Source organism: Phoxinus phoxinus (genome assembly GCF_949152265.1).
Source record: "Phoxinus phoxinus genome assembly, chromosome: 12".
Classification (NCBI taxonomy): domain Eukaryota; kingdom Metazoa; phylum Chordata; class Actinopteri; order Cypriniformes; family Leuciscidae; genus Phoxinus; species Phoxinus phoxinus.
This window is the reverse complement of record NC_136887.1, coordinates 6,040,322-6,050,565: the sequence shown is the minus strand read 5'-3', so window position 1 is coordinate 6,050,565 and position 10,244 is coordinate 6,040,322.

The following is a 10,244-nucleotide window of genomic DNA, read 5'->3' as shown; positions in this document are numbered from 1 at the left end:
GCGGCGTGAAGCCCTCATCGTGTGAAGACCGAAGAGTGTAAAGACCAACGACTCTACCTGTGCGACTCCACCGAGCAAGGACACCGACAAGGCACTTGAGTATTACTTTCTCGCTGTTTGTTTTATCATCTTGTTATTTCCTCTCTCTTCTACTCAACTTTCAACTGATCTTTCTGTTTGTGAGCTCTTACACCATGTGTTTTACAATCCCTACTATTACTAACATTCGTAAATCCAATGTCACACGTCGGAGGCGGTACAATCCTAACAACCTGCGTACCCTTCCCATGTCTTCTAGTACTATCTTCTCTTTTCCTATTGGTCTCTGGAATTGCCAGTCCGCAGTTAACAAAGCTGATTTCATTACATCTATTTCTAGTCATTCAGGTCTCAGCCTTCTGGCCCTGACTGAGACCTGGATCAGACCTGAGGACACTGCCACACCGGCTGCCCTCTCCACTAACTTCACTTTCTCACACACCCCTCGTCTGACTGGAAGGGGTGGAGGTACCGGTCTGCTCATCTCAAACGATTGGAAATTTAATACTTTACCTCCTCTGTGTAAAAACAACTCATTTGAATCCCATTCTATTACCATCACTAGTCCTATTAAAATTCATTGTGCAGTTATATATCGTCCCCCAGGTCAGCTTGGCAGTTTCCTAGAGGACCTTGATGTGCTACTCTCATCCTTCCCAGAGGATGGCACTCCTCTCATAGTTCTTGGAGACTTCAACATCCACCTTGAAAAACCTCAAGCTGCTGATTTCCACACTTTGCTTGCCTCATTCTATCTCAAACGAGTATCGACTGCTGCTACTCACAAATCAGGTAACAAACTGGACCTTATTTACACACGCTACTGCTCCACTGACCATGCTCTTGTCACTCCACTGCACACCTCAGATCACTTTCTCCTCACTCTCAACCTCAACCTGCCCCAGAACACAACATGCACTCCTCCACAGATCACCTTTCGGCGTAACCTACGCTCACTCTCACCCTCTCGCCTATCCTCCTTGGTCTCGTCCACACTTCCTCCACCAGACCAGCTCTCAGCACTAGATACTAACAGTGCAACTGATACTCTTTTCTCCACTCTAACATCCTGCTTGGACAATTTCTGCCCCCTTTCCTCCAGGCCAGCCCGCGCCTCTCCCTCTGCCCCCTGGTTATCTGATGTTCTCCGTGAACATCGTGCTAAACTCAGGGGTGCAGAGAGGAAGTGGCGCAAATCCAAAGATCATACTGACCTTGGTCTTTATCAATCCCTCCTCTCTTCCTTCTCTGCTAACATATCTACTGCTAAAATGACTTACTATCACAACAAAATTAACAATTCTTCTGACTCTCGCATGCTTTTCAAAACCTTCTCCTCCCTTCTTAACCCTCCTCCTCCTCCTCCTTCATCAACCCAAACAGCTGATGATTTTGCCACATTCTTCATAAACAAAACTACCACCATCAGCGGCCAATTTACTAATCCACAAATTAACACACACAGTTTACCAGCTAACACACACATCCTACCCTCTTTCTCCTTGCTTTCAGAGACCGAAGTCTCCAAACTCCTCCTTTCCAATCGCCCTACTACCTGTCCGCTCGATCCTATTCCCACTAACCTACTTCAAGCTATTTCTACTTCTGTTATACCCACACTCACACACATCATAAACACATCTCTTCACACTGGCACATTTCCCACAGCTTTCAAGCAGGCTCGGGTAACCCCACTGCTTAAGAAACCCACTCTAAATCCAGCACATCTGGAGAATTACAGACCGGTATCCCTTCTTCCATTCGTCGCAAAAACACTTGAACGAGTTGTTCTCAACCAGATCTCCTCCTTTCTTACGCAGAACAACCTCTTGGACAACAATCAGTCTGGCTTCAAAAGCGGACACTCGACTGAGACTGCTCTGCTCTCAGTAATTGAAGCTCTGAGATTGGCAAGGGCAGCTTCCAAGTCCTCAGTTCTCATCCTGCTGGATCTGTCTGCTGCCTTTGACACAGTTAACCACCAGATCCTCCTGTCAATCCTAAAGATGAAGGGCATCTCGGGAACTGCACTCCAGTGGTTCAAGTCTTATCTCTCGGGTAGGTCCTTTAGGGTGTCGTGGAGGGGTGAGGTGTCTAAGACCCAACATCTAGCCACTGGTGTGCCTCAGGGCTCAGTGCTTGGGCCACTTCTCTTCTCAATCTACATGACATCACTAGGATCTGTGATTCAGAAACATGGCTTTTCCTATCACTGCTACGCTGATGACACACAACTCTACCTCTCATTCCAGCCTGATGATCCGACGGTAGCCGCTCGCATCTCAGCCTGCCTGACAGACATTTCTGGCTGGATGAAGGACCACCACCTTCAACTAAACCTTGCGAAGACAGAGCTACTTGTAATCCCGGCTAACCCAGCACTTAATCACAACTTCACCATCCAGCTAGGCTCGTCATCCATAACTCCATCAAGATCAGCCAGGAACCTTGGAGTTGTAATTGATGACCAATTGAATTTCACAGACCACATCGCTAGCACTGCCCGGTCATGCAGATTTGCCTTGTACAACATCCGAAGGATCAGGCCCTTCCTATCAGAGCATGCTACACAACTCCTTGTTCAGGCGCTTGTTCTATCCAGACTGGACTATTGTAATGCTCTCCTGGCTGGTCTCCCAGCTTGCACTGTCAAACCTCTGCAACTGATCCAGAATGCTGCAGCTAGAGTGGTCTTCAACGAGCCGAAGAGAGCACACGTCACTCCTCTCCTCACGAAATTGCACTGGTTGCCGCTCGCATCAAATTCAAGTCACTGACGTTTGCCTACAGAACAACCACTGGCACTGCTCCCCTGTACCTGAACTCATTACTTCAGACTTATGTGCCGTCCAGAAACTTACGCTCTGCAAGTGAGCGGCGTCTGGTGGTGCCATCTCAAAGAGGCACGAAATCTCTCTCTCGGACCTTTACCATGTCTGTTCCCTGCTGGTGGAATGATCTGCCTAACTCAGCCAGAGCTGCTGAGTCTGTAGCCATCTTTAAGAAACTGCTGAAGACGTATCTTTTTCGGCAGCACTTGAGCACTTGATCCAGTACTACTAACACTAACACTTTCTTTTCTATTCTACAAAAAAAAAAAAAAAAAAAAACTTGGATTGTACTGTGAAGGGTTATAGCACTTACATACTGTTGTCCTACTGCTAGTTTAATTGCTTCTATTGTTTCTCATTTGTAAGTCGCTTTGGATAAAAGCGTCTGCTAAATGAATAAATGTAATGTAAATGTAAATCCCATATAGGGCCCATTTTCAGCCCATTTCAAATCCAAATGGGTCCTGTATACAAAATAATGTTGGCTGGGTTAAAGCTGACTTGGGCCTAGTGGCAAGTGCAATCCTACATGAAATCCACATGGGCAATTGGCATGGGGCCATTATGGAACCCAATCCTGTGTGGGGCTCAGTTTTTCAGCCCATTTCATACCCATATGTCAACTATGTCGATTAGCAGTGCATTATAAATATACTTTATTCTTATAAAAATACCTAAGAATACTACAGATAAACCATATATTGTTTGTTTATTGTCTTCATGTTTCATCAGTCACTACGTCTCTATCTGTGTTTTATTCTGCTACTGTGATAGCTGGATGCCTTTGTCTATTCACCTTTTATCTGAGCACAGAAGTCTCGCCCGACTCATTTAGACTCAAGTAACGTAATCGTCTGGTTTTAGCCAGGTTATCTAGGTTATGATCTGTAACCATATCGGTTACAAAAAGTGCTTTTGTAGAAAAAAGGGATCTAATATTTAGCAAGCCGAGCTTTATCATTTATTATCTCTGTTGTTGTTTTTTGCACATCAATTAAATTATTACCGTTTAATTGGTTCGGGAGTTTTTTTGTATTTCCTAATTCGGGGAACAGACATGGTCTCTATATGATGATATCTAGGTGAAAGTGTCTCTATGTGATGGGATGTATCTGACTTCTGTGATGTGAGACAGCTAGCAGACTTGACAGGTTGGTTTAGCCAGTCTGTCTGCTTCCTGACCTGAGCCCCAATTTGTCACATTTGAGCTATGAGACTATGTGCCATTTTACTAGAGAGAAGAGCAGGAGGGATCCCAGGAGGGATCTCTTTTAACAGGTCAGGGGCCTGTACCATGAAGGTAGCTGAACAAACTCAGGGTTACAGGATTAGTTTTGAGTTGACAAAACCAAACCGATGCAAACAGGCTTTATTGGTACCATGACACAGCTCATCAACTTTCTCTGTCAACTCAACGGCACATACCAAAGTGATGTTGGCACCGAACAACCAATCGCGTTCGATATGGAGAGAGCGAGAGCGATATTTTTTTTCCGCGGAGGAGCGAGAGATAATCATTCAGAATTACGATTAATTTAAATATGTATTACAAGCTCGAAACAATACGGTCTCTGCTGCCAAAGCAAGAGAAGACTGTTGGAGAAAGATTGCTGATTGCGTTAATGTGTAAGCTAAACAAATACGTTCTATATTAATGTAAAATTATGTATATGTAGGCTATGAATGTATGTGTGTGTGAAATATAGCCTATATTTTTATAATATATAAAAATGTGCATGTATATAGCTACTAATAAAGATTAATATTCATTGATTTTTAGATGCAACTCCAAACGTTCTTGGCAGCAGATTAAGACAAAATATAAAAATATAATTCAAAGTAGTAAGTATTTACACATAACCTTTTATTATTTTTTGTAAACATTTGATCACAAACACTTCTAGTTCTAGAAAAAAGAGTGAAATTCAGAAAACCGGTGGAGGGCCACTCCTCCAGAATACATTGAGTTGGCTCTGACAGGAATAAGGGACGGCCGATTATGGATGGGATTACAGGTGCTGTACAATCTGACCCTGGTGCTGGCTCCTCTAAGCAAGTAACACTGGGTACTTGTGCGATACATTACTATTTTAAGTTTTAGATATGGCTGACTGTATGTTCTGCAGTCGAGGGAAATGCAGTGTCCCTGTTGAAGCCAGCACACACACACAGTCCCCCACACAGAGGTCAGTATGCAGCAGACAGAACACCAGAAACATAACCTGCTTTATAACAGTTATGCTTTATATTGGCCTACTTTTATTTATTAGGGTGGAGGAAATGATGAAGACACCCTGTCTGTGTTCTGGGACAGTTGCTGAGGTGAATGCACTGGGCTTTTTATTAAGGCAAACATTTGAATGTGTGGCATAAAACAGGGACTGACCCTTGCACATCTCTTTTATTGTAGGATTTTTCACAACCTGCCCCAGAAACTGAAGCATCTACCTCAACAGGCTTCAGAAGAAATGTGAACAAGGTAAGGATTTAAAACCATTGACATAAATTACAGGTGTTTGTCAAGGAACTTTTTGTGAGTTGATTAGCCTCCAGAAAACTTGTAATGATCGTGGTGGAAACTTGTAAACTTGTTTTACAATTCCCCTGTGGAATTATGTTTCAGGCGGAAACAGACTCAGTCAGGGCCCTTTACAAAAGGAGCCTATAGCTATACTGCACACTAAATGAGCCTATAGAGACTCCACACTAAATGAGTCTATAGAGACTGCACACTAAATGAGTCTATAGAGACTGCACACTAAATGAGCCTATAGAGACTGCACACTAAATGAGCCTATAGAGACTGCACACTAAATGAGCCTATAGAGACTGCACACTAAATGAGCCTATAGAGACTGCACACTAAATGAGCCTATAGAGACTGCACACTAAATGAGCCTATAGAGACTGCACACTAAATGAGCCTATAGAGACTGCACACTAAATGAGCCTATAGAGACTGCACACTAAATGAGCCTATAGAGACTGCACACTAAATGAGCCTATAGAGACTGCACACTAAATGAGCCTATAGAGACTGCACACTAAATGAGCCTATAGAGACTGCACACTAAAGGAGCCTATAGAGACTGCACACTAAATGAGCCTATAGAGACTGCACACTAAATGAGCCTATAGAGACTGCACACTAAATGAGCGTATAGAGACTGCACACTAAAGGAGCCTATAGAGACTGCACACTAAAGGAGCCTATAGAGACTGCACACTAAATGAGCCTATAGAGACTGCACACTAAATGAGCCTATAGAGACTGCACACTAAATGAGCCTATAGAGACTGCACACTAAATGAGCCTATAGAGACTGCACACTAAAGGAGCCTATAGAGACTGCACACTAAAGGAGCCTATAGAGACTGCACACTAAATGAGCCTATAGAGACTGCACACTAAATGAGCCTATAGAGACTGCACACTAAAGGAGCCTATAGAGACTGCACACTAAATGAGCCTATAGAGACTGCACACTAAATGAGCCTATAGAGACTGCACACTAAATGAGCCTATAGAGACTGCACACTAAATGAGCCTATAGAGACTGCACACTAAATGAGCCTATAGACTGCACACTAAATGAGCCTATAGAGACCGCACACTAAAGGAGCCTATAGAGACTGCACACTAAATGAGCCTATAGAGACTGCACACTAAATGAGCCTATAGAGACTGCACACTAAATGAGCCTATAGAGACTGCACACTAAATGAGCCTATAGAGACTGTACACTAAATGAATCTATAGAGACTGCACACTAAATGAGCCTATAGAGACTGCACACTAAATGAGCCTATAGAGACTGCACACTAAATGAGCCTATAGAGACTGCACACTAAATGAGCCTATAGAGACTGCACACTAAATGAGCCTATAGAGACTGCACACTAAATGAGCCTATAGAGACTGCACACTAAATGAGCCTATAGAGACTGCACACTAAATGAGCCTATAGAGACTGCACACTAAAGGAGCCTATAGAGACTGCACACTAAATGAGCCTATAGAGACTGCACACTAAATGAGCCTATAGAGACTGCACACTAAATGAGCGTATAGAGACTGCACACTAAAGGAGCCTATAGAGACTGCACACTAAATGAGCCTATAGAGACTGCACACTAAATGAGCCTATAGAGACTGCACACTAAATGAGCCTATAGAGACTGCACACTAAATGAGCCTATAGAGACTGCACACTAAATGAGCCTATAGAGACTGCACACTAAAGGAGCCTATAGAGACTGCACACTAAATGAGCCTATAGAGACTGCACACTAAATGAGCCTATAGAGACTGCACACTAAAGGAGCCTATAGAGACTGCACACTAAATGAGCCTATAGAGACTGCACACTAAATGAGCCTATAGAGACTGCACACTAAATGAGCCTATAGAGACTGCACACTAAATGAGCCTATAGAGACTGCACACTAAATGAGCCTATAGACTGCACACTAAATGAGCCTATAGAGACCGCACACTAAAGGAGCCTATAGAGACTGCACACTAAATGAGACTATAGAGACTGCACACTAAATGAGCCTATAGAGACTGCACACTAAATGAGCCTATAGAGACTGCACACTAAATGAGCCTATAGAGACTGTACACTAAATGAATCTATAGAGACTGCACACTAAATGAGCCTATAGAGACTGCACACTAAATGAGCCTATAGAGACTGCACACTAAATGAGAAACTGCACACTAAATGAGCCTATAAAGACTGCACACTAAATGAGAAACTGCACACTAAAGGAGCCTATAGCTATACTGCACACTAAATGAGCCTATAGAGACTGCACACTAAATGAGCCTATAGAGACTGCACACTAAATGAGCCTATAGAGACTGCACACTAAATGAGCCTATAGAGACTGCACACTAAATGAGCCTATAGAGACTGCACACTAAATGAGCCTATAGAGACTGCACACTAAATGAGTCTATAGAGACTGCACACTAAATGAGCCTATAGAGACTGCACACTAAATGAGAAACTGCACACTAAGTGAGCCTATAGAGACTGCACACTAAATTAGCCTATAGAGACTGCACACTAAATGAGCCCATAGAGACTGCACACTAAATGAGCCTATAGAGACTGCACACTAAATGAGCCTATAGAGACTGCACACTAAATGAGCCTATAGAGACTGCACACTAAATGAGCCTATAGAGACTGCACACTAAATGAGCCTATAGAGATTGCACACTAAATGAGCCTATAGAGACTGCACACTAAATGAGTCTATAGAGACTGCACACTAAATGAGCCTATAGAGACTGCACACTAAATGAGAAACTGCACACTAAGTGAGCCTATAGAGACTGCACACTAAATGAGCCTATAGAGACTGCACACTAAATGAGCCTATAGAGACTGCACACTAAAGGACTGTGAGCTGAGGAGGCTCCACGTTTAAAAAATAAATAAATTGGAGATCAAACAGCTGGATTAAACTGATCTCAGTATGTGAACTTATTTAACCAAGTAACACTTTAGCATGAATATTTATTAATGCAACTTTATCTTGTCTCTTTCTCCCCCCCATCCCACAAAACCAATATAAGTTTGAGACCTATCTGCAGTTTCAATGTGCTTTTATTAAGTGTAATATTGTATGGTGAGTGCATCTACACCTGCACCAGCTGGGTGGTCAAGTGGCCCTGTCTGAGGGTCATACAGGGGGTTATTGTGTAGGTTGCAAATTAACAGTGTTTTGTACTGTACCAAATTTAACTTGCTTTCCTCAAAGTGCTGACACAACACAGACTCACAGAAAGTAGATCATTGTTATATCTGTTAATGTTACTATTAATTTAAAGATTCATCTCACAGAAAATAATAATTTCACATGTTCACATCATCTCTACCTGAACATTAAGGGTGAAAGGACTTTCTATTAACATAATCTGCCTCATGTTCTTCTAGAGAAGTGGAGATTGCAACATGTGTGCAGGCTATTGCTCCAATGACTCTAGGGAATTCATAAGATTAACCGAATAATAATAATAAATATTTAAAATAATTCTTAACATGTAGTAGCCTACTGTAGTACATTTGTGAAATTAGCTTTTTGAAGAAAAAAAAATTGTTCATGTGATGTCACCCTATCAATATATCTTACCTGCAATTTTATAAAAGCCCTCTTTTATGGACATGGTCGATATATGTCCGGGGAACATTATTAATGAAACTATTACTCCTGCAGAGCGAGGACCACCTTGCGAATAGTTCGACAAACCCCTATGTTCTGTGCATCACCGATCGTGCAAGTATGTACCACTTGCAAAAAAACGCAACACAATACCATTTGCGGTACAGTAATGAATTCGACGTGTTAAATTCTTTATGTGCGGCTCAAGAAGTTCGCAAAGATAAGATATTCCTTCCGCAGAAAATCTGTATCTTTCATACCTATCAGGAAAGGCAAGGGGATTTTGTCTGGCTAAAAACTCTTTCTCTACGATGTGCTCGTCTAACAATTTGCGCTGAGATGTCCACAGGATTTGGAAGAAAATGTAAAGCCATTGCAACAGACACTGGGAATTAGTTACGTCAACTATATGTTTCTTTGCTCACAGCTGATTGGTCAAACTTCAGTCTGAGATCTCGAATCCAGAACTTAACCTGCCCCGTAGCAGGTTAGCCGTGCAGCGTAAGGTACCATGGCAACGAACACCGATTAAAGCCAAGCTGCTTTCATAGTACCTAAAACGCAGGGTTGGCGGAAACTAAGCTGAGACATAGCTGGCTAGCCACCTAAACCGGCTTCATGGTATAGGCCCCAGTGCTTTTCAAAATAAATGTAATTTCATTCCATTTTTTGTCACAATAATCCCGAGTAGGCCTAAATTTAATTTTACTGAAATAAAAGTTCAAAGTTAAAATATTTTTTCTACTCTTCCTCTTCACTGAGGCAAAGGAAATTTGATAAGGAACTTGATATAAGGACATCATGTAAGTATTAACAGTGTTAACATTTGTCAACTTCTTCACTATAAAGTAGATTATGTTGACTGAAGTAGCACTCTGTTGCAGCGTGACGAAGGCTGTCCCAACTCGAAGACTCCTCCAAATGCGTCCTTCATTTCCCCTGAAATAAAGGATACAACAGATGGCTCATTCGCAGCCTTGCCTATCCCAGAATTCATTTTTTGAGAGAAATTGCTGGATTACACTTTTAAACAGCCTTTGAATTGGGACACAGCCTTGTGTGTGTGTGTGTGTGTGTGTGTGTGTGTGTGTGTGTGTGTGTGTGTGTGTGTGTGTGTGTGTGTGTGTGTGCGTGTGTGCGTGTGTGTGTGTGTGTGTGTGTGTGTGTGTGTGTGTGTGTGTGTGTGTGTGTGTGTGT